This window comes from Schistocerca piceifrons, chromosome 8, assembly GCF_021461385.2.
Source record: "Schistocerca piceifrons isolate TAMUIC-IGC-003096 chromosome 8, iqSchPice1.1, whole genome shotgun sequence".
Taxonomy (NCBI): domain Eukaryota; kingdom Metazoa; phylum Arthropoda; class Insecta; order Orthoptera; family Acrididae; genus Schistocerca; species Schistocerca piceifrons.
Window position 1 is genome coordinate 479,502,888 of NC_060145.1, and position 26,614 is coordinate 479,529,501.

Here is a 26,614-nt window from a genome sequence, read left to right on the forward strand (position 1 = left end):
GTTATTCGTTCTGGCTCCTGTTTGGTAGCCTTCCAGGTGTTGCATTTTTTTAAATATGCGACAATTCTCTTTCGAGGTGATCGTCTAATCACGATCAAACACCTCGCTGCCGGCCGGAGTGGCCGAACGGTTCTAGGCGCTACAGTCTGGAAACGCGCGACCGCTACGGTCGCAGGTTCGAATCCTGCCCCGGGCATGGATGTGTGTGATGTCTTTAGGTTAGGTTTAAGTACTTCTAAGTTTTAGGGGACTGACGACCACAGCAGTTAAGTCCCATAGTGCTCAGAGACAAATACCTCGCTGATCTACTGGATGTCTCTGTTGGCAGTGCTGACACATTCGTCCACAGTGGCGGCTCATAGGTGTATACTCTGAATTAGCGTGTGCTCTATATGGTTCTAAGCATTATGGCACTTAACATCTGTGGTCATCAGTCCCCTAGATTAGAACTACTTAAACCTAACTAACCTAAGGACATGACACACATCCATGCCTGAGGCACGATTTGAACCTGCGACTATAGCAGCAGCGCGGTTCCGGACTGAAGTGACTAGAACCGCTGGGTCACAGCGTCTGGTCATGTGCTGTATAATAGTTATGCTCATCAACATATTTGTACAGCTTCAACTGTTGTCAATAATAATAATAATAATAATAATAATATAAGTATTAATAATAATAACGTTAATAATAATGTTAATAATGTCCATAATTTGTCTGAAAAAAGGATGAATTGTTTTTGAGGAATTCTGTTGTTTTGTACATAATTGAGCCGTGGCTGGCTCGCGTCATGCCTTGTTTTTTATCATTGGTTGCAGTCCATTGGTGCCTTATTATTTCTTCGGTTACCGCCTTAACGCTGCTGTCTTCTCTCCGTTAGAGCCAGCAGCAGAGTGTATCGATACTAGTACTGCCGTACTATCTTTGGTGTGGGGGATACATTTTCCGGCTGTGCAGTCTGTGGCAGTCGGCCGGTTGGGACAGAGCAGCGAGGAAGTCTCCGTGGCGCGTAGTCAGGCCGTAGCCACTTGTGGCGTGCACGCGCGCTTAGAGTTGTCAGGCGCTTCTAGAGAAGGTTACGAAGTTCGTCGCCCATCGAGCCTGCATGCTAAAGTTGAGTGCTCACTTAACCTGCTATCAAGCCCCAACTGCTGTCACTCCTCTTTCTTCGATCCTGGTTGCCGCTATCTGGGAGATTCCTGCGAGCAACAACGTGTGTGCATTGTAGTTGGCTAGAATTGCAGCCGTCTTCCTGTGTGGTGTTTAATTTAATTCGTTCCTTCATTAATGAAGTGTACCAGCGGTGTCTTCTGACTTGTGGCCGTTGACGTTCCGGTTACCTGCCTTTGTCGGCCGGCCGGGGTAGCCGAAAGGTTCTAGGCACTACAGTGTGGAACCGTGCGACCGCTGCGGTCGCAGATTCGAATCCTGCCTCGGGCATGGATGTGTGTGCTGTCCTTAGGTTAGTTAGGTTTTAGGAGTTCTAAGTTCTAGGGGACTGATGCCCTCAGAAGTAAGTCCCATAGTGCTCAGAGCCATTTGAACCATTTTGCCCTGACCGTTGATGTAGTTTTTGGCAGTGTATTTCCTCGTCCAGCACATCGTGTAGTTCGACAGATGGGGTAGTTTTGGGCGTTTATTCTGACTTGGCTGGATTGGGCATCAGAATCCAGAACGTTGAGCTATTGACATGTTGTTGTCGTTTTGCTGGACTGGTGGAGCAGAACTGATCTTTTTGATTGGTTCGTCGACTGGCTTTCGGTTGGGTTGCCTTCCAATTAAGAGGTTGTCGGTCTGGCTGCCTGTCTCACCTAAACGTGCGTTAGTGTTACTTTCCCAGGCTGACCCTTGGAACTTTGTGAGCGCAGCTCCTTGTGTTTCACATAGTGATTTCCTTTATAGTACTCTGTGTGGCCTTCATCCGAGATTTAGCTTATTAAAACTGCAAGGCTTTTCTTCTTAGGCCTTAATCTCTAAAAAAATTGTTTCTTGTTTGGTATATGGCCTTCAGCCGAGATTCAGTTTTTCAAAATTAAAATTGAAAATTCCTTGTGCCTAGGCCTTAAGCCGTAAATTTGTTTCTAGTTGGTAAGTGGCCTTCAGCCTAGTTTCAGTCTTTCAAAATTAAAATTAAAAATTCCTTGTGCCTAGACCTTAAGCCATAAATTGGTTTCAAGTTGGTATGTGGCCTTCAGCCGAGTTTTCAGCCTTTTGTAATCAAAAGTTGAAAAAATTTGTCTAGGCCTTGAGCCATAAGAAATATTTTCTAGTTTTTATGTGGCCTTCAGCCGAGTTTTCCAGCTTAAATTAAAAATTGGAAATTTTTTTGTCTGGGCTTTAAGCGTTTTGTTTGGGCTTCGTATGTGGCCTTAACCGACAGTTATGCGAAGCATTTTAGGATAAAGCCTTTAGCCTATTTTAGTTGAAATTTGGAGGCTCTTCCCATTAGGCCTTTAGCCATAAAATTGTTTTCTGCATAGTGAGTGGCCTTCAGCAGAGTTTTAATTCTCTTAAATTAAAAACTGAAAATCCTTGTCTTGCCGTTATGTCATAAGATTGTTATTCTTTAGAATGAGGCCTTCAGCCGAGTTTCACACTAAATATTTTAGGATAAGGCTTTCAGCCTTTTCAAATTGAAAGATCTTCTTCCTAGGCCTTAAGCCATTAAATTCTTTTGTTGATATGCGGCCGAAAATCTTTGTCTCGGCCTAAGCTGTAACACATTTCTTGAATAATGTGAAGCCTTCAGCCGAGTTCTACGGAAAATATTTAAGCTAAGGCTTTCAGCCTATTTATATTGAAGATAAAAAAAAATTTTCTAAAGAAGTGAAACCTCCAGAAGAACTCCTGTACCTCAGTTCCTTTCTCAGGCCATGAGCCTTGCATTTTCGATGTGCCCTTCAGCTGATCTAAATTAAATCAAAGGAGGTCTTTCGTTAAAACTTTGAGAGTTTTGATTCTTGCTTGTGTGATTGTGTGTTTTAAGAAATAAAGTTTATATGTTGAGTGCAACTGACAGTAACTTATTTTGGCACCTTTCCACAATTACCGGGTGATCAAAAAGTCAGTATATATTTGAAAACTGAATAAACCACGGAATAATAGAGAGGTACAAATTGACACACATGCTTGGAGTGACATGGGGTTTTATTAGAACAAAAAAAATACAAAAGTTCAAAAAATGTCCGACAGATGGCTGGCTCCTCATCTGATCAGAATAGCAATAATCAACATATCAAAGTAAGACAAAGCAAGGATGATGTTCTTTACAGGAAATGCTCAATATGTCCAATATCATTCCTCAACAATAGCTGTAGTCGAGGAATAATGTTGTGAACAGCACTGTAAATCATGTGCGGAGTTATGGTGAGGCATTGGCGTCGGATGTTGTCTTTCAGCATCCCTAGAGATGTCGGTCGATCACGATACACTTGCGACGTCAGGTAAGCCCAAAGCCAATAATCGCACGGACTAAGGTCTGGGGACCTGGGAGGCCAAGCATGACGAAAGTGGCGGCTGAGCACACGATCATCACCAAACGACGCGCGCAAGAGATCTTTCACGCGTCTAGCAATATGGGGTGGAGCGCCATCCTGCATAAACGTCATACGTTCCAGCAGGTGTTTATCAGCCAGTCTGGGAATGATGCGATTCTGTAACATATCGGCGTTTCTATCACCCGTCACGGTAGCAGTTACAAAACCAGAATCACGCATTTCCTCGAAGAAAATATGCCTGATAACGGTAGACGTGGTAAATCCAACCCGTACCGTGACTTTCTCGTCGTGCAATGGAGTTTCCACGACAGTTCTAGGATTTTCGGTAGCCCAAATTCTGCAGTTCTGGGCGTTGACAGACCCTCGGAGCGTGAAATGAGCTTCGTCGGTCCACAACAAGCTACTCAACCAATCGCCATCTTCCGCCATCTTTTGAAACGCCCACACCGCAAATGCCCTCCGCTTCACTAAATCGCCTGGTAACAGTTCATGATGCCGATGGATTTTGTACGGATAGCATCGGATAACATCAGTGCCAACCAAACAGTAGTATATGGAATGCCGGTGCGACGTGTGACTGCACGAGCGCTGACTTCCCCGGGCATAGACGAACCCGCTGCAGTCTCTATTTCTTCCTGAATTGTCTCAGCAGCATTACGCCTTGTGCTCGGTCGGCCACTAGGGGGTCTATCGTCTAAATAACCCGTGGCTTCGAACTTCGAAATCATTCTCGCCACAGCTTCGTTTGTCAACGGACCTTTACCCGTTCGAAACCCCTTCCTATGGCGATAGGATCGTAACGCTGAACTAGCACATTCCCCATTCTGATAATACAGCTGCACTAAAAGCGCCCTTTCAGGTAACTTCGATATGCTGCGACTGCCGGCGCATCTGATTCTCTCTCTTATTACAGCTCCTTCTATACACGATTGTCATGCGGTATTCACTGACGTTTTGCTGTCCAGCGCCATCTGTCGGACATTTTGTGAACTTTTCTTTGTTCTAATAAAACACCATGTCATTCCAAGCACGTGTGTCAATTTGTACCTCTCTATCTACATTATTCCGTGGTTTATTAAGTTTTGAAATTTATACTGACTTTTTGATCACCCAGTATAACCGCATCCGCTCTGTCCTGCTAGCCCAGTGATTTCACTGAGCAACAACAAAGGCTAATCACAAGTCGACACACACAGAGAACCGATAGGCGGTCGGCGACCAAATACATGTCGTCTGATCAGACGACCGACCGAACGGCCAAGCAAGGCCATCGCCACTCATGTGTATCGGCAACGGTCGGGCGAATCATGGCTATCTGGACCTCACTGCTGCGCCCCGACTCAGCTCGATGTCCGTTCGGAACCTGGAGACACGGTGACCCGCGCACACTGGCTCGGACCCACCATGCAGAGGGAACACTGGCCCATTGGCCACCCGACATCTCTGCACAAGGGAGGAACCGACCCACGTCTGGCAAGATGACCAACTGACGAGGCCCAGAAATGGTCAAAAGACCAAATACACGTCGCCTGATGAGACGACCGACCGAACGACCAACCAACTGTCGTTCCCGCTCGAGTCTCCTTCCGTCGGACAGTGCATGTGTGTGGCCAGCGGTCGGCAAGTACTGGCTGTCCGCACCTCACTGGCGCTCTGTCCCCGACTGCTTCGACCCCTCGACTGAACTCCGTGCCTGACTGAACTTCAATGCTGCTGCATCCCGACTCCCGACTTCACTGCTGCTGCGCCCCGACTGAGATCCCAACTGCCACACACAGCACTCCTGCAAAATATATCCACCACACCACAGATAGTACAGCAGTAGTAGTATGGATACACTCTGCTGCTGGCATTCACGGAGTGAAGACAGCAAGGTTATGGCGGTAACTGAAGAAGAAATAAGGCACCACTGGACTGCAACCAATGATAAAAAACAAGGCATGACGTGAGCCAGCCATGGCTCAATAATTAAGTACAATTTATGGCAAGAACGCAATAATGTTTAAGCTTTCGTTACTATCCGTTTCGCACTTTTGTGTAAGTGGGAATTTACGTTCTGTTGATGAAACCATATTTAAAAAAGTTTTTTTTACAGCTATCAGTTTTAGGCTGAAATTCGTCCATGGAGCATGGAACAGAGCTTGTTCCGGAGAAATATTGCATACGTAAAACGAAAGACACACATTCTGGAACACGAAGAACACATTCAGACAGTTCGTCGATCGCCTCACAGAAGCACAGCCGTCAGTAGATTCAGGGAACAGACCAACGTGCTGTGTTGTGCTGTGCTGTACTGGACTGTCCAGGCAGGGCCGCTTAACCAAAGGTGTTAACATGTAAACATCCTGCTCGGCATCTGTCTACTGCATTATTTCGATTGTATCCCATCATATTCGTTGCAACCAAAGATAATTACTTAGGTGCGAGAGTTTGAACTGAAAACTACGTATAGATACAAGCTCACCTTATGAGCAGAATGCAATAATTACTTATAATTATTACGCTGTGAATGCATAAATGAAATATTCAGTTGAACGGACTACAGATATGGCAATCAAGCGGAAAAGACACCATATAGTTATTCAGTCAATTAACAGAAACTTCGTACAAACAAAAGTAGAACACAACCACTATGTACAACACAAGAGGAACAAAAACCAGTGCTTACAAAAATTCGTATCGTCGTTATACAAGTAAAACAGTATGTAACTGCGATAATACTGAACTCTCATGATTGTTTGATATAAAAAAGGGAATTACAAGTATCCTGTCGTCATTACGTATATAAATAATTTGAATCACACAATTTTATGGGTTCAGTCGTCTCGTTAACAACAAAAACAGTGTAGATACCCTTATGTACAAGTAATCATCCTGACTATTGAATAAAAATGGGTGTAAAAACCACATTGTCATTACATCTGTAATAATTTAAACGCACCTGAAATACAGTTGTGTTTTTCGCTACTGAATACAAGCTCCATGGCCAAGAACAAAGTGGGCATTATTGTTGTCAACAGCAAGCACCGTACCCGAATGTAAAAACCCAGTTTCCAAACAAAATACAGACCACATACCGTCGATGTTTCTATATATACATCTACATGAATACCTGCAAATCACATTTATGTGCCTGGCAGTGCTTTTTAATCTTTTCGGAAAATGTGCAAGGTCTCTAATTCATGTATTACTTAACGAATTCATTTATGGGCTGAAGGTCGGGCACCCTTACATTACACCCACACAACAAATTAGTCTTATTATACACTTCTTTGTTAAATGTTCGCTGGTAGTCATGCTTATTTGCAGTACAGATAAATTTGATCCACCATAAGATCAATAGATGTCAGAAGCATGAATAAATGCTACAGTCCCACAATCGACGATGATGTGCTTTATGGTTCTCACCGAATCAAATGGATTACTGTATGATAAATTTCAAAACTTAATGTACTATATCTCTTTTATAACCCCACAAAATAGGTTTAACTATCAGTATAACTATAACATATACTGATGTCTCATCTACTGTTACTATGTAGTGAGTGAATTGGAAATCTATGGAGTGTGCTATTGCCTAGCGGAATTTATGCCAAGCGATCGTGGATAAAAGTCTGCTGCAGTATGCTGCCCCCTGGTGGCACTGACGTAAACTTGTAGCTGAGTGGTGAGGGCTAGCTGTGCACGCCGTAAACCGTGCACATTGCTTATCAAATCCGTAAATACACTGCTGGCCATTAAAATTGCTACACCACGGAAATGATTAGCCTTTCAGAGCATTCACACAAGGTTGGCGCAGGTGGCGACACCTACAACGTGCTGAAATGAGGCAAGTTTCCAACCGATTTCTCATACACAAACAGCAGTTGACCGGCGTTGCCTGGTGAAACGTTGTTGTGATACCTCCTGTAAGGAGGAGAAATGCGTACCATCACGTTTCCGACTTTGATAAAGGTCGGATTGTAGCCTATCGCGATTGCGGTTTATCGTATCGCGACATTGCTGCTCGCGTTGGTCGAGATCGAATGACTGTTAGCAAAATATAGAATCGGTGGGTTCACGAGGGTAATAAGGAACGCCGTGCAGGATCCCAACTGCCTCGTATCACTAGCAGTCGAGATGACAGGCATCTTATCCGCATGGCTGTAACGGATCGTGCAGCCACGTCTCGATCCCTGAGTCAACAGATGGGGACGTTTGCAAGACAACAACCATCTATCTGCACGAACAGTTCAACGACGTTTGCAGCAGCATGGACTATCAGCTCGGAGACCATGGCTGCGGTTACCCGTGACGCTGCATCAGAGACAGGAGCGCCTGCGATGGTGTACTCAACGACGAAACTGAGTGCACGAAGGGCAAAAGACATTTTTTCGGATGAATCCAGCTTCTGTTTACAGCATCATGATGGTCGCATCCGTGTTCGGCGACATCGTGGTGAACGTACATTGGAAGCGTGTACGGCAGGTCCCGGCGAAGATTCGAGTCCTCCCTCGGCCATGGGTGTGTGTATTTGTCCTTAAGATAATTTATGTTAAGTAGTGTGTAAGCTTAAGGACTGATGACCTTAGCAGTTAAGTCCCATAAGATTTCACACACAATTGAACGTTTTTGAAGCGTGCCATACTGGCGTATCACCCGGCGTGATGGTATGGGGTGCCTTTGGTTACACGTCTCGGTCACCTCTTGTTCGCATTGACGGCACTTTGAACAGTGGACGTTACATTTCAGATGTGTTACGACCCATGAGTCTACCCTTCATTCGATCCCTGCGAAATCCTACATTTCGGCAGGATAATGCACGACCGCAAGTTGCAGGTCCTGTACGGGCCTTTCTGGATACAGAAAATGTTCGACTGCTGCCCTGGCCAGCACATTCTCCAGATCTCTCACCATTTGAAAACGTCTGGTGAATGGTGGCCGAACAACTGGCTCGTCACAATACGCCAGTCACTACTGTTGATGAATTTTGGTATCATGTTGAAGCACCATGGGCAGCTGTACCTGCACACGGCATCCAAGCTCTGTTTGACTCAATGCCCAGGCTTATCAAGGCCGTTATTACGGCCAGAGGTGGTTGTTCTGGGTACTGATTTCTCAGGATCTATGCACCCAAATTGCGTAAAAATGTAATCACATGTCAGTTCTAGTATAATATATTTGTCCAATGAATACCCGTTTATCATCTGCATTTCTTCTTGGTGTAGAAATTTTAATGGCCAGTAGTGTATTTGGCCTGTAAGGCAATTACGTCACGCCAGTTGCGCACGCGCACAAACTCCTTTACAATGTGCCCAAGGGAAGGTGTGCTCACGACCCTGTTGGCAAGTTTCACCGAGTCTAGAGGAGCTGTAGCGCCGGAGGTTTAAGTGCCATGTCTTTCAGATTGCAGAATCTGCGTTACTTTTAACAGGATTCAAAGAAAAATAACTAATAAAATCGCAAGGTGTAAAAGTCAGGGTGTTCACGTGCTCTTGTGCTCTTACACAACAGCCGGCCCTGCTCGACCACCAGATGGGGTTCTCACAGGCGTGTGCCAGTCGAGTTCCTAGCTACCTTACAGAAGACCTTACAGAGCAACGAATGACCATCTGTGCGGAATTTCATGCACGTTTACTAGCCTTATAGTGCAAATTTTTTTATCGGACATCGTTACAGGCGATGAAACCTGGCTTCATCACCTCGAACCAGAATCAAAGCGGCCTTTTTATGGAGCGGCGCCACTCCGCCTCTTCTTGGAAGAAAAACTTCAGAGCCACACTCTCAGCCAGCATGTCATGGCGGCGGTGTTGTTGGATTCTGAAAGGGCCATTCTGTTTGATGGCCTTCCTCACGGTGCAACAATCTATCTCTCTCTCCTCCCTCGCTACATTTTAATCATTCATTTTTCTTCTCGAATGCCTGATAAACCGATTGTGATAAACATGTTAAGCTTACAATTGACGTGTAACAAGAAGTGAGTGAGTTACCGTTTTGCACGCCCAGTGTCTCGGCTCGTCTTGCAGTTACTGCTGCGCCGGCCACACTCCTTGGGTTCCACCGTACAGAGCCAGCGGCACGTCTGCTTCGCCTTGCGGTCGCCAGGTGTCATCCCAATCAGAACGTTTGCGACCACTGAAACACATCGCGCGACGGCCGAGAAATATGAACACACTTATAAAATGGCACACAGAGCTAACGGAAAGTTTGAGCACTCCAGTGAGAGTCAAGAAAGCCATAAACTTTAGTCCTCGACGCCCTCACTCACTCACACACACACACACACACACACACACACACAGGCTCCCAAACGTGTACGCACACACACAAACCTTGCCTACACTTCCTTTGTAAAAATTGCAACATCCAGAAATAGCAAGCACACTACACATCCTAAGCAAGTAATCGACCCTACGCACATGTATAATATACAAACACGTTCGCAGACACACTATAGCATTTATATCTTTGGCCAGGACAAGGCTTAAAAGGGCTGGGCTTTGACGGAGCAGTTATCTGTACTCAAGTGATTAGTGTGAAAAGGATTCTCACGTGATTATGCCCACACGATGGAAATCAGCAGACTTTGAACGCGGAATGCACTTGGAGGTAGACACATCGCCCCTGTACCTTAAGAAACATTCAGCACTGCAGTTCCAAACACGTAATTCGGAAGTTTCTGCTGATTGCACAGGTGAATGCCAGAAAAGGGAATTCCCTTCGAAACATTTCCAATTGAGACCCCCACCCCCCAACGACTTCGTACCTTACTGTCGGCTTGTCTGCCACGTGACTAGAAATGCTTGGGACTGGGACTCGAACAGTTCACTCTGCTCTTTGATGCAGAGAATTAAACGTGCAAAAGACTCACCTGACTGTCTGGTTTGGACCTTGGAGCAGATTGAAAGGTCTAAGCCAGAGACTGAGACAATTCTACTAAGGTATCAGATGCGAATTTGTCGATCTCCGCTATCAGACAAAGAATTTTAGGGTTCACCATAATAGGTGCCTACTGGAGTAGTGGATTACGTGTGGCGTGCACATGGAGGTTTCTTAGGTTACAGAAATCCCCCTCCCCCTTTTCGGATTAGAGCCGAATTGCCTACCTAATTCGAAAATACATCCGCAACAATGTCCTCAGAGAATTCTTGTCATTGCAGATCCAATGTAGAGCGGACTGATATTATATTACTAAACTGCAGTTGCATCCAGGGAAAGGTACCAGAATTAGTATCGTGTATTGAAAATTATAATGCACATTACACTGCGCTGAGTAAAGACAGGGGACACCCCCTAATACCATGTCGGACCTCCTTTTACCCGGAATAGTGCAGCAACTAGACATGAAAAGGATATCGGCCCACTCTTCGAACGTGCAGGTGGTATGTTGACAGCTCCCTCTAGACGTTCCCTTCTGTGAGGACGCGTCAGAGGTACACATACAGTAAAGCGCACTCTGCCGAAGCCTTCTGTACACCGTCTTCCTCGCTACAACTCGTCCAGTGGATGCTACCAGGTCAGATGTCAGTTGCCCTGCAGAACTAAGGCGGTACCGCCGTTTCTCTACAGCCAAACAACGATTTTGTCTTTCTGATGTTACACGTGGTCGGCCGCGCCAGAGGTCTTCGGGATAGTTTCGACCTCTATAAACTGTCGCCATATCCGAAAAATAACAGGACGACTCATAGCAAGCCATAGTGTGGTGGGGTTTCGCGTTCCGCTAAATAGGTCAGGTGTCCACTACACACAGGAGGCGGCTACACGTGTAGCAGGGGCTGAGTGGCATGGACTGAGCGGTTTTTTAGGTTAGACAGTCTTGGGAAAGATTAAAAAGGGCTCCAGTCTCAAAGGGTACAGGGCAAAGAAACGACGAGAATCGACCAAGCAACTGTCCGTATTGTAGTTGTAAATTGTCGTAGCTGTGTTGGGAAAGTACCAGAGCTTCAAGCGCTGATAGAAAGCATTGAAGCCGAAATCGTTATAGGAACAGAAAGCTGGCTAAAGCCGGAGATAAATTCTGCCAAAATTTTTACACAGGTGCAAACCGTGTTCAGAAAGTATAGAGTAAATAAATTAGGTGGTGTTGTGTTTGTGTCTGTTGGTAGTAGTTTATCTTGTAGTAAAGTTGAAATAGATAGTTCCTTCGAATTACTATGGGTAGACGTTATACACAACAGCCGTAGCAAAATAATAATTGACTCCTTCTACCAACCCCCCGACTCAGATTATATAATAGCTGAACGCTTCAAAGAAAGCTTGAATCTCATTACAAATTACTACCCTACTCATACAGTCATAATTAGTGGAGACTTCAATCTACCCACGATTTGTTGGCGAAAATACATGTTCAAAGCCGGTGGTAGGCAGAAAACATCTTCCGAAATTGTACTAAATGCTTTCTCTGAGAATTACTTTGAACAATTAGCTCATGAGCCCACGCGATTTGTAAATGTTTGCGAAAACAGACTTGACCTCTTAACCACAAATAATCCTGATCTAATATAGAGCGTCATGACGGATACAGGGATCAGTGGACACAAGGTCATTGTAGCGAGGCTCAAAACTATGTCAAAATAACCAATAAAAATAAACGCAAAATATATCTGTTTAAAACAGCGCATAAAAGTTCGCTTGATGCCTTCCTAAGAGAGAGTCTCCATTCCTTCCAAGCTAATTATGTAAGTGTAGACCTGATATGGCTCTAATTCAAAGATACAGTATTGACATAAGTAGGTAGATTCATACCGCATAAGTTAATAAGAGACGGGACTGTTCCACCATGGTACACAAAACACGTCGGAACATTGTTGCAGAAGCAAAGAAAAAAAGACATGCCAAATTCAGAAGAACGCAAAATCCCCAAGACTGGCTAAGTTTCACGGAAGTTCAAAATTTAGTGCGGACGTCAATGCGAGATGCTTTTAATGATTTCCACAATGAAATATGGTAGAAAACCCAAAGAGATTCTGGTTGTATGTAAAGTACACCAGTGGCAAGAAACAGCCAATACCGTCACTGCGAGATAGCGATGGAAATGTTAGCGATGCTGGTGCCACTAAAGCGAAGTTACTAAATACAGTTTTCCGTAATTCCTTCACGAAGGAAGACGAACTAAATATTCCAGAATTCGAAACAAGGACAGTTGTTAGCATTAGTGACATAAAAGTAGATACCTTACGTGTTGCGAAACAACTCAAATCACTTAAGAAAGGCAAGTCTTCCGGTCCAGATGGGTATACCAATCAGGTTCCTTTCAGAGTATTCAGACACAATAGCGACTTTCTTAACAATCATATACAACCGCTCACTTAACGAAATATATGTTCCTAAAGACTGGAAAGTAGCACAGGTCACACCAATATTCAAGAAAGGAAATAGGAGTCACCCTTTGAATTACAGACCCATATCACTGACCTCATTTTGCAGTAGGATTTTGTAGCATATAGTGTACTCGAACATTATGAATCGCCTTGAAGAAAATGACTTATTGAAACATAACCAACACGGATTCAGAAAATATTGTTCTTGTGCAACACAGAGATGCTTTATTCCCATGAAGTAATGAGTGCTGTCGACAAGGAATCTCAAATCGATTCCATACTCCTAGATTTCCAGAAGGCTTCTGATACCGTTCCTCACAAGCGACTATTAATCATATTGCTTGCACATGGAGTATCGTCTCAGTTGTCTGACTGGATTCGTGAATTCCTCTCGGAGACGTCACAGTTCGTAGTGATAGACGGTAAATCATCGAGTAGAACAGAAGTGATATCTGGCGTTCCGCAATGTAGTGTCATAGGCCATCTGCTGTTCCTGATTTCCATAAATTATCTAGGTGATAATCTGAACAACCCCCTTAGATTGTTTCCAGATGACGCTGTAATTTACCGTCTAGTAAAATCATCAGACGACCAATTCCAATTACAAACTGATCTAGAGAGAATTTCCGTACGGTGCAAAAGTGGCAATTAGCACTAAACAAAGAAAAGTGCGAGGTCATCCACATGGATACTAAAGGAAATCCGATAAATCTTGGGTATACGATAAATCGCGCAAATCTAAGGGCTGTCAATTCGACTAAATACCTAGGAATTACAATTACGAGCAACTTAAATTGGAAAGACCACATAGATAATATTGTGGGGAAGGCGAAACAAAGATTGCGTTTTGTTGGCAGAACACTTAGAAGATGTGACAAACCCACTAAAGAGACAGCCTGCATTACACTTGTTCGTCCTCCGCTGGAATATTGCTACCTTACCAGGTAGGATTGACGGAGGACATCGAAAAAGTGCAAAGAAGGGCAGCTTCTGTAAAGTTTGGAAGATAGGAGACGAGGTACTGGCAGAAGTGAAGCTGTGAGGACCGGGCGTGAGTCGTGCTTCGGTAGCTCAGATGGTAGAGCACTTGCCCGCAAAAGGTAAAGGTCCCGAGTTCGAGTCTCGGTCAGGCACACAGTTTTAATCTGCCAGGAAGTTTCATGTCAGCGCACAATCCGCTGCAGAGTGAAAATCTCATTCTGGAAACATCCCCCAGGCTGTGGCTAAGACATGTCTCCTCAGTATCCTTTCTTTCGGAAGTGCTAGTCCTGCAAGGTTCGCAGGAGAGCTTCTGTAAAGTTTGGAAGGTAGGAGACGAGGTACTGGTAGAAGTGAAGCTGTGAGGACCGGGCGTGAGTCGTGCTTCGGTAGCTCAGATGGTAGAGCACTTGCCCGCGAAAGGCAAAGGTCGCGAGTTCCAGTCTCGGTCGGGCACACAGTTTCAATCTGCCAGGAAGTTTTAGTATGAAAATGGTTCGATGAACCCTCTGCCAGGCACTTAAGGGTGAATTGCAGAGTAACCATGTAGATGTAGATGTAAATTTAGATCAGGCGTCATCAGTTTTCGAATGCCCTGTTCCCATTCTACCCATAGCCCCCAACCTGAGATAGGCTGGTAGAGCTCTTCTCTGCGACATACTGCACCATCTGTGACTGTGTACACAGCGATTGTGGATGTGGGACTTCTCGGCAAACACGATCCCGTTTGATTGCTACTCTGACGTCATCACTGGCTTGGTTGTATGTAGACCAGAGTGCCATCTTTCGTTCCGGACACGATCGTATGGACACCTGTTGACAGTTTGTATGATTATATCGCGAATTAGACACAGCACGAAGAAATAGTGGTCTGTTGCTTTATTTTGGACACCAGTGTATGTTGTTCGAAGCTTAAAGTGACGACACGTGTTTCCCTCACCCTTTTCGTGTAATCCTTTGTGAAACTCTCGCTAGGCAGTGATGCTTAGTTACCGTAACAGAGAACAATTGCCCATGAAAACATAATAGGAAGTCACAATCTCTGACTTCCCTTACAATTTTTACACTCTACAACTCCCTCTACTACGATGGAGGTTACTCCCTGATGTCTTGATATATATCCTATAATACTGTCCCTACACACCATATCGCAAAAATTTTGATTGCTTCTTTTTCAGTTTCCTCTAGTTAATGAATTACTTTCTTATATTGCTGTACTTTAGACATATAAGGGACAACAAAATGAAAACAAGACAGTTCGAAAACAGGAACTCAACTCTTCATTATTTTAAAAGTAACTGACACAACTGTTAAAATATTTATCCCACTGTGAGACGAGGTGGTCGCCTTCTGTATCCACCTTCCGTCCCCCATATGACTCCTCTGTGACCTCATCCCCTTCCCCCATCTCCTCCTTTTCCTCCAACATTTGCACACCCTTTACACTGTCCACAGGCTTCATCCCCCCCCCCCCGCCGCCACCTGGATTCCTCCTTCCTCTCCACCCCCCTCCCATTGCCGCGCCTCTATCGCTGTATTCCTTCCCCTCTCTACCTCCACACCATCCATCTCCTCCATAAGCGCAATTTCCAGCACCTCTCACTCACGTATGATGAACCTTGCCAGGATCTCGACCCTTCCTACCAACTGTAGCCTGGCCTTGTTCCCCCCCCCCTTCCCTAGCGCCCCATTTCTTCTCCCCTCCTCCACTTGAAGCTGTTTCTCGTCCTTCCCCTCCCCTGAGTCTCTGCATCCCCTCCTCAGCCGTTTCCCATTCTTCCCTCCCTTGCCCCCTTCAGCGCGCCCCCACTCCCATCTCCCCTTCTCTCCCTTCCCCCTCTAACACCCCCCCACCACCTTTCTTCCCTTCTCCCTTGTATCCATACTGCTAGGAGATCCTCCCAGTTTGTTCTTTGTCATCATGTGCTATGTCATTGTTGTGTCTGGTGCTGTTCTACAATGACATCAAGTGCTGTGACTTTAATCATGTGCTGGACTTGTGCATAGTGTTGCTGTCTGTGGTTGTTTTGTGATATTCCACCCGTCGCCACTTTTATGCTCCAACTGTACTTTACCTTGTGTTTCTTAATCGTCACAGAGAGTGGTTATTTTAGATTTTTATCTCCATTTTTACAGTCATCCCCTTTGTATTTTATATTCCATTATGTAACCCCCTTTTTTAAACCTGTTTCTCGCCATATTTCCTCTTTATGTTGTTTTAAATGTCACCATGTAAGCGCAATTTCCAGCACCTCAGTCTCTCGGCTGAAGAGCGGCTCCTATGCTGCTGCCAGCCAACTCAGATGGGGAGTTGAAATGCAATAAAGAGAAGAAAAAGAGGAGAACATTGCTTTCATGGAAAAATATGTGAGGTATGGAGAATTTGTAAAGGATTTGCAGTGAAAGTTTTCCAATACACTCGAAACGATCTTGCCAACAAGTGGGTTGACATTTTGTTGGCAGGTTGTTTTGACTATGCTAGAAATGTTTCGCTAGGAAACCCTTACACATCCTGCATACCTCAATATTCGATTTCCATATTTTTAGAGTTGTCAAGAAGGACATTAGAGGCCATAGATTTGCTTCAGACGAAAAAGAGCGCCCTTGGGGACTAACATGATTCGGTAGACAAGTGCAAAATTTTTCCATGAAGGCACTGAACACCACAGTTTACTTAATTTTTTTCAATCTTTCACCTTTTCATTTGACTGCCCCTTATATACTGCACTGATATTGTTATTAAAATAGTATGCATATGGCATATTAAATGTGGGGATGACAGCAAGACAAATTTCGAGATGGGGGAGGGGGGAAGAAACAATAAAATAGTATGAACGCTCTTTCTCCTCCCCAGAACCAAACACTTGATCTACATTTGCTGGTTTTAAGGTAAATAGTAGTAGATTAAGACAGGAATAATTTTTTTAGCGAAGTTTGCTAAGGAAACGAATTGTAAATTGACTGCTTCTGATAATCCTAATGAAAAACAAAAAACAGACAACTGCAATTAGGATTCGTGTTCTGAGGGATCTGTGCAAACTTAATTGTATGTATATAGATAACAATAATAATTTCGTGTGGACTAGTATGCAAGTTTTCCTGTTGGAGACCTGCGAGTCCTTAATCTACGCCAGTTGCCCACGTGGTGAAAGTTGACAAAGTAACGTGGAATCCGAACCACGTGTCGTTGCTGGCGATGTCTCACATTGTTGAGAGGTGAAGGCTAGGTTAAAACGAAGACTGAAAAATTCGTGGTTCGACCGAGATTCGATCTGGCTAAATCTCAGTTTCCAGGCACGCCCTTTACCGCCTTTTCTTTTGTTGAAAGCTAGAGTGTAAAAACGTGACCCAGGTAGCGTTCGATCCAACAACCCTTCGTTTCCTAGCCAGACATTTTACCGCTTTTCTATGCTAGGTTAAAAAGCAGAGACAAAAAAATTGACACAGTACGTATTCGATCCTACCACTTATTCGCTTCTGACCAGACGTTTTTCCGTCCTTTTCATTATTATTATATTATTATTAGAGACAAAGCTGCCTTGTTTATTATGCAGAGTCAAATTATAAAATAAAAAACGTTACACCCAGACCTGTAAGTGAACTACCCAACTCGAGCCCTCCAACGCAAAACTCTACTCACTACACTGTATTTATTTATTTTCATTTTATTTTATTGTTTAATGCTGAATATCTGTAGTGTTATGTATCCACTACCCATCAGACAGCACTGTAAGTCAAGTCATCTCTCACATGAGTGTTCGTATACAGTTTTGCTACAGAGCATGGCATTACAACCCTCTAGCATTCGCACCTGGCTTAAGCCTATGCCCTGCCGATGAAAGGTAGAGGTGAGCATGTTGTCAAAAGAGTCCTTAAAGTGGCTGGCTGCTCCAGTAGGCGGTATGCATGAACTGGTGAAACGCAAAGTGAGGGTTCCCCATAACCAGAGACCACGGAATGTACAAAATAACCGAGCACCCAGATTACTGTATTGTTTTTCGTTTTCTGAAAAAATAAAGTTACAAGCCCCCGAATGATATCAGTGGCGTAGACGGGGTCAACAGATCTGGTATGGAAAGCCAAGTGTTATGGAGCCAGTTCCAGTTTGCCAAAGGCGGGTAAGTCGATGCTGGATGCTGTCTATAAGAGCACGTTTACTACATCTACATACATACTCCGCAATCCATCATACGGTGCGTGGCGGAGGATACCTCGTACCACAACTAGCATCTTCTCTCCGTCTTCCACTCCCAAACAGAACGAGGGAAAAATGACTGGCTATATGCCTCTGTCGAGCCCTAATCTCTCTTATCTTATCTTTGTGGTCTTTCCGCGAAATATGAGTTGGCGGCAGTAAAATTGTACTGCAGTCAGCCTCAAATGTTGGTTCTCTAAATTTCTTCAGTAGCGATTAACGAAAAGAACGCCTCCTTTCCTCCAGAGACTCCCACCTGAGTTCCTGAAGCATTTTCGTAACACTAGCGTGATGACCAAACCTACCAGTAACAAATCTAGCAGCCCGCCTCGGAATTGTTTCTATGTCCTCCCTCAATCCGACCTGAAAGGGATCCCAAACGCTCGAGCAGTACTCAAGAATAGGTCGTATTAGTGTTTTATAAGCGGTCTCCTTTACAGATGAACCACATCTTCCCAAAATTTTACCAATGAACCGAAGACGACTATCCGCGTTCCCCACAACTGCCATTACATGCTTGTCCCACTTCATATCTCTCTGCAATGTTGCGAAAAATGGCTCTGAGCACTATGGGACTTAACATCTGAGGTCATCAGTCCCCTAGAACTTAGAACTACTTAAACCTAACTAACCTAAGGACATCACACACATCCATGCCCGAGGCAGGATTCGAACCTGTGACCGTAGCAGTTGCGCGGTTCCGGAATGAAGCGGCTATAACCGCACGGCCACCGCGGCCGGCGCAATGTTACGCCCAAATATTTAATCGACGTGACTGTGTCAAGCGCTACACTACTAATGGAGTATTCAAACATTACGGGATTCTTTTTCCTATTCATCTGCGTTAATTTACGTTTATTTACATTTAGATTTAGCTGCCATTCTTTACACCAATCACAAATCCTGTCCAAGTCATCTTGTATCCTCCTACAGTCACTCAACGACGACACCTTCCCGTACACCACAGCATCATCAGCAAACAGTCGCACATTGCTATCCACCCTCCCCAAAGATCATTTATGTAGATAGAAAACAACAGCGGACCTACCACACTTCCCTGGGGCACTCCAGATGATACCTTCACCTCCGATGAACACTCACCATCGAGGACAACGTACTGGGTTCTATTAGTTAAGAAGTCTTCGAGCCACTCACATATTTGGGAACCAATCCCGTTTCCTCGTACCTTAGTTAGGAGTCTGCAGTGTGGCACCGAGTCAAACGCTTTCCGGAAGTCTAGGAATATGGCACCCGTCTGATACCCTTCATCCATTGTTCGCAAGATATCGTGTGAAAAAAGGGGGACTTGCGTTTCGCAGGAGCGATACTTTCTAAAGCTGTGCTGATGCATGGACAGCAACTTCTCTGTCTCAAGGAAATTCATTATATTCGAACTGAGAATATGTTCGAGAATCCTGCAACAAACCGATGCTAAGAATACTGATCTGTAATTTTGAGGATCCGTCCTTCTACCCTTCTTATATACAGGCGTCATCTGCGCTTTTTTCCAGTCGCTTGGGACTTTACGTTGCGCAAGAGATTCGCGATAAATGCAAGCTAAGTAAGTAGCCAATGCAGTAGAGTACTCTCTGTAAAACCGAATTGGAATCCCATCAGGACCTGGCGATTTATTTATTCTCAACCCATTCAACTGCTTCACAACCCCAGGGATGTCTATCACTATGTCCTCCATACGGGAATCTGTACGATCCTCCTGCGTGAAAGATTTCTCAAATGCTAAATTTAAAATTTCAGCTTTCGTTTTGCTGTCTTCCGTTGCCAGGGCAGATTGATCAGTGAGTGACTGGATGGAAGCCTTCGACCCGCTTACCGATTTTACGTAAGACCAGAATTTCCTTGGGTTTTCAGCAAGATCTTTTGCTAAGGTATGACGGTGGTAGTGGTTGTATGCTTCGCGCATCGCTCTTTTTACAGCAACACGAATCTCTACTTTTGCCTGTCCTCATTCTCCCGATTTTTTGTACCGCGAGCGCAACTGTCTTTGCTTCCTGAGCATTCTCCGAATTGCACTGTTAAACCACGGTGGGTCTTTTCTGTCCGTAACCCACTTTTTCGGCACATACTTCTCCAATGCGTGATTTACAATGTGTTTAAAATTTGCCCAAAATTCTTCCACCTCCATCGTACCGGAAGTAAATGAAGTCGATTCATTTGCTAAGTGGGATGCAAACAACTGCTTATCTGCTCTTTCTAGTAAGAATACTCTCCTAGCCTTCTTGACCGACTTTTAAACTTACGTAACCACAGTCGTAATGACAACATCATGATCACTAATCCCTGTGTCAACACTGACATCGTCGATGTGGTCTGGTCCGTTCCTGGCTACCAGATCCAAAATATTTCCATTATGCGTTGGCTGTCGATTTAGCTGCTCAAGACAGTTTTCGGACAATGTGTTCAAAAGTAATTCACACGACGGCTTGTCTGTACCATCTGTAATGAATCCATAGACATCCCAGCCTATACTAGGTAGGTTGAAGTCGCCTCCGACTAATATAGCATGATCCGGGTACAGAGTGTAGACTCCCTTTGCATGAGTCTAGAACTGTCACGGTGGAACCTGGTGGCCGATAATAACACCCAACAATTAACTTTATTTCTTCTAGCCCTGTTAAACATGTCGAGATAGCTTCACAATCACACTCTACTTCGACCTCAGTAGACACAATATTTTTGTCAACCGCAATGAAGACACAACGTCATACGGTGTGTAAGCTGTCCTTCCGATACACGTTCCAACCCTCACTAAATATTTCAGAACTTCCTATCTCAGGGTTCAGCCAGGTCTCAGTCCCGAGAATAATTTGCGCGCCACACGCTTCCTGGAGTTTAGTAAATTCAGGAACTTTATTCCGAACACTCTGAAAATTTACTGCTACATTTGTCTGTGTTACCGATTCAGTCCGATGCAAACGGTCATCATTGGGGATCAAATTATTTACCGCTCTGTACAAAGAAGAGACCACTGTCGTGGAAAGAAACGGGAAACTAATACTGTTCCACACTGTCTTCCAGAGGACAGCAGTTCTATGGGAGTGGGACAGACAATCCTTTCCGAGCGAGCTAGCACAGACCAGCTCGCAGGTACCGGCCGCTGCAGTACCCGCTGCGGAACCCGAACAGCCCACGGCAAGGTAAGATTCTCTAACGTGTCGTAGTTTAAAATCAAGGCGACCAATATTAACAGGTAGAGCAAGACTTGGTGGGCGCACATGTCAGAATAGCAAGTCTTTAAATTATATGATTCCTGGATAATAATCAAAACCGTGTACCGAATGTATAAACTAGAGGGAAACCCCCGTAAGATAGTGTTTCTCGCGTCGTGATCGCATAGCGCAACCTAAATGTGTAACGTCTCCATAAAAACCGGCCAGACAAGAGCGGAATTTTTTTTTCCATCATCGCATGGGCAGTGTAAAATAACTTACACAAGACAAATGCATCCAAGATGCGAACGTCTTGGAGAACTGTAACATGGGGCCTATTGTTCCCCCCCTAGACATTGTCAATTTTCCAGTTAGGTGTCACCATTTTAAGAGGGTAACAATCAACGATGACACCCAATGGCGTACGCCAGCCTACAGCAGTAGCCCACGGGCAGCAACGTCATAGAAGCTCGCTAGTGCGAGAATTTTATTTTTGCCCCCGTCAGGAACTCAAAAATAGTTTTACATTGGAAACTCACTACGACGGAGAAGGACCACCACGTCTGGATTCGCCTGAACAGTAAGGGTTGCACCAGAAACACTCATTATACGTAACTGCAATGGGAGACGGCGAAGCAGTAGTTCCAGAGACGGGACAAGTAAGGAAAGCGGGCTGCCCTAGGGCACACACCGACTAAACGCGATCGACGGCGTCAGCTGACCACCGGCAAGTGTCTTTGCGACGATCTTATGTGGGAGAGAACTACACGAGCCTCAGGGTGAAATCGATTACCTGCAACGCACAGGTAAAATAACTACGAGAAACATGGTGAGATGCCATGTTAACATCTAGAAAAGCAGGGCACAGTGGGCAGAAATGGCTGCAGAAGCTGAAATCACTTCTCCGATACTGGAGTCAAAATTGAGCGAGCAGAAAGACGACTGTGATGTTCGTCAGTCACATTCGCCAACGCAGAAGATAATCTGCTATTTATTTCCGTCGCTATAGTTTTATAGTTAAAATTAAGCAAAGTGAGAGGACGAAAAGAATTCACAGAGACACGGCCGTGTTGCTTCGGTATTAATATTAAAGTCTACAGGCACAGTTCTCCCCTGTGTAACCTCGTTTAACATCGTCGTAAACGTAGCACCCAAGAGGGCCCAAAAGTGGGCATAAAACTGCTTAGAGAGACCATCCGGGCCGGCAAGGGTGGCCGAGCGGTTCTAGGCGCTACGGTCTGGAACCGCGCGACCGCTACGGTCGCAGGTTCGAATCCTGCCTCGGTAATGGATGTGTGTGATGTTTTCTCTAGGTTAGTTAGGTTTAAGTAGTTCTAAGTTCCAGGGGACTGATGACCTCAGAAGTTAAGTCCCATAGTGCTCAGAGCGATTTTGAACCAATTCACTTAAATCGGGACAAAAATTATAATGTGACGTCTGATTTCTTGGACGTACAACACAATTAAAATCACACACAGTAGCTCAGCATTTGTTTGTTGGTTAAGGGCTCTGGCGACGCCGGGGTTCCTGAGCTGGGGACTCGCAAACCGCGAAGCTCTGGGCATGTTTCAGCAATCACTGTCCGGTGTGACGGTGCAACGTCGTGTACCACAGGGAATGGGGATCTTGGCTTGACCGCCGAGGTCGCGAAGATTACAAAAACTCTCAGTCTTACGATGTCCTGCGTGCCAGTGTGATACATACTTGTTGTGGTGGAACAGTCATTAGCGGGCAACCTCTGGTGAACCTGCCGCGCCTTAGTTATATAAGGTTTACTCAGTCATGCTTTGTCTGGGCGGACTGTTCGTTTCTCAGCTGCTGGTGGGATCACTATGGCATCCACGACTTTCTATGAACTTCCTCCCGAAAATTTTGGTTGTCTGTTAGGTAGTACTCACAATCATCCTTCAAAGCGAGACAGACCTCGTGAGAAATCTCCCTCAAACGTTCAGGCACTGTGTCGTAACACGGAGCACCCAGAGTGTCAAAATGTCTGTTGTGATCAGAGGACAAGATGGTTGGGAAAGTATCGCCCTTCTATACCCAGAAAGACCTTGATGTATCGGCTGCAGTCTAAAATCTGTTAAACATTTGCGTAACGGCACATTGCTATTCGAAACAGCCACATCACTGTGAGTTAACAACCTCTTGGAGTCCAAAGTTTTGGGTATCCTACTGCAGCTTCCCCCATGAACCATGGACCTTGCCGTTGGTGGAGAGGCTTGCGTGCCTAAACGATACAGATAGCCGTACCGTACTTGCAACCACAACGGAGGGGTATCTGTTGAGAGGCCAGCCAAACGTGTGGTTCCTGAAGAGAGGCAGCAGTCTTTTCAGTAATCTGGATGATTGACTAATCTGGCCTTGTAACAGTAACCAAAACGGCCTTGCTGTGATGGTACTGCGAACGGCTGAAAGCAAGGGGAAACTACAGCAGTAATTTTTCCCGAGGGCATCCAGCTTTACTGTATGGTTAAAATATTGGGTAAAATATTCCGGAGGTAAAATAGTCCCCCATTCGGATCTCCGGGCGGGGACTACTCAAGAGGACATCAGGAGAAAGAAAACTGGCGTTCTACGGATCTGAGCGTGGAATGTCAGATCTCTTAATCGGGAAGGTAGGTTAGAAAATTTAAAAAGTCAGATATAGTGGGAATTAGTGAAGTTCGGTAGCACGAAGAACAAGACTTTTGGTCAGGTGAATACAGGGTTATAAATACAAAATCAAATAGGGGTAATGCAGGAGTAGCTTTAATAATGAATAAAAAAATAGGAGTACGGGTAAGCTACTACAAACAGCATAGTCAACGCATTATTGTGGCCAAGACAGACACAAAGGCCACGCCTACTACAGTAGTACAAGTTTATATGCCAACTATCTCTGCAGATGACGAAGAAATTGATGAAATGTATGATGAGATAAAAGAAATTATTCAGGTAGTGAAGGGGTACGAAAATTTAATAGTCATAGGTGACTGGAATTCAAGAGAAGGAAAAGGGAGAGAAGGAAACATACTAGGTGAATACGGATTGAGGATAAGAAATGAAAGAGGAAGCCGCCTGGTAGAATTTTGCGCAGAGCATAACTTAATCATAGGTAACACTTGGTTTAAGAATCATGAAAGAAGGTTGTATACATGGAAGAACCTGGAGATACTAAACGGTATCAGATAGATTATATAATGGTAAGACAGAGATTTAGCAACCAGGTTTTAAATTGTAAGACATTTCCAGGGGCAGATGTGGACTCTGACCACTCTCTATTGTTTATGAATTGTAGATTAAAACTGAAAAACTGCAAAAAGGTAGGAATTTAAGGAGATGGGACCTGGATAAACTGAAAGAACAAGAGGATGTACAGACTTTCAGGGAGAGAATAAAGGAACAATTGTCAGGAATGGGGGAAATAAATACAGTAGAAGAAGAATGGGTAGCTTTGAGGGATGAAATAGTGAAGGCAGCAGAGGATCAAATAGGTAAAAAGACGAGGGCTAGTAGAAACCCCTGGGTAACAGAAGAAATCTTGAATTTAATTGATGAAAGGAGAGTTTAAAAATGCAGTAAATGAAGCAGGCAAAAAGGAATATAAACGTCTCATAAATAAGATCGACAGGAAGTACAAAATGGCTAAGTAGGGATGGCTAGAGGGCAAATGTCAGGATGTAGAGGCTTATCTCACTAGGGGTAAGATAGATTCCACCTACAGGAAAATTAAAGAGATCTTTGGAGAAAAGAGAACCACTTGTATGAATATCAACAGCTCAGATCGAAGCTCAGATCTAAGCAAAGGAGGGAAAGCAGAAAGGTGGAAGGAGTATATAGGGGGTCTATACTGGGGCGATGTTCTTGAGGACAATATTATGGAAATGGAAGAAGAGGTAGATGAAGATGAAATGAAAGATATGATATTGCGTGAAGAGTTTGGCAGAGCACTGAAAGACCTAAGTCGAAACAAGGCCCCGGGAGTAGACAACATTCTATTAGAACTACTGACAGCCTTGGGAGAGCCAGTCCTGACAAAACTCTACCATCTGGTGAGCAAGATGTATGAGACAAGCGAAATTCCCTCAGACTTCAAGAAGAATATAATAATTCCAATCACAAAGAAATCAGGCGTTCACAGATGTGAAAATTACCGAACTATTTAATAAGTCACAGCTGGAAAATACTAACGCGAATTCTTTACAGACGAATGGAAAAACTGGTAGAAGCCGACCTCGAGGAAGATCAGTTTGAATTCCGTAGAAATGTTGGAAAACGTGAGGCAATACTGACCCTACGACTTATCTTAGAAAAAAGATTAAGGAAAGACAAACCTACGTTTCTAGCATTTGTAGACTTAGAGAAAGCTTTTGGCAATGTCGATTGGAATACTCTCTTTCAAATTCTGAAGGTGGCAGGGGTAAAATACAGGGAGCGAAAGGCTATTAGAATTTTTACAGAAAGCAGATGGCAGTTATAAGAATCGAGGGGTATGAAAGGGAAGCAGTGGTTGGGAAGGGAGTGAGACAGGGTTGTAGCCTCTCCCCGATGTTATTCAATCTGTATATTGAGCAAGCAGTAAAGGAAACAAAAGAAAAGTTCGGAGTAGGTATTAAAATCCATGGAGAAGAAATAAAAACTTAGGATCGCCGATGACATTGTAATTCTATCAGAGACAGCAAAGGACTTGGAAGAGCAGTTGAACAGAATGGGCAGTGTCTTGAAAGGAGAGTATGAGATGAACATCAAAAAAAGCAAAACGAGGATAATCGAATGTAGTCGAATTAAGTCGGGTGATGCTGAGGGAATTAGATTAGGAAATGAGACACTTAAAGTGGTAACGGAATTTTGCTATTTGGGGAGCAAAATAACTGATGATGGTCGAAGCAGAAAGGATATAAAATGTAGACTGGCAATGGCAAGGAAAGCGTTTCTGAAGAAGAGAAATTTGTTAACATCGAATATAGATTTAAGTGTCAAGAAGTCATTTCTGAAAGTATTTGTATGGAGTGTGGCCATGTATGGAAGTGAAATGTGGACGATAAATAGTTTACATAAGAAGAGGATAGAAGCTTTCGAAATGTGGTGCTACAGAAGAATGCTGAAGATTAGATTGGTAGATCACATAATTAATGAGGAGGTATTGAATAGAATTGGGGAGAAGAGGAGTTTGTGGCACAACTTGACCAGAAGAAGGGATCGGTTGGTAGGACATGTTCTGAGACATCGAGGGATCACCAATTTAGTATTGGAGGGCAGCGTGGAGGGTAAAAATCGTAAGGGAGACCAAGAGATAAATACACTAAGCAGATTCCGAAGAATGTAGGTTGCAGTAGGCACTGGGAGATGAAGAACCTTGCACAGGACAGAGTAGGATGGAGAGCTGCATCAAACCAGTCTCAGGACTGAAGACAACAACCACAACAACTGCAGCTGAACAGCACCGCGCCCCTAACTACTGTCAGGCAGTGATCACATGCAGTGACATTATGCACA

At 44.4% G+C, this 26,614-nt stretch overlaps 1 long non-coding RNA gene across 1 annotated transcript in view; it reads right to left on the reverse strand.

Annotated features, from left to right (window-relative positions):
- Window positions 1-9,470: 9,470 nt before the first annotated feature.
- Window positions 9,471-26,614, reverse strand: part of LOC124711206 — a 47,507-nt gene continuing 30,363 nt past the window's right edge. Inside the window, exon 3 of the long non-coding RNA XR_007005443.1 lies at window positions 9,471-9,611. This is a non-coding gene — a long non-coding RNA (uncharacterized LOC124711206). The remainder of the gene's footprint in view (window positions 9,612-26,614) is intronic.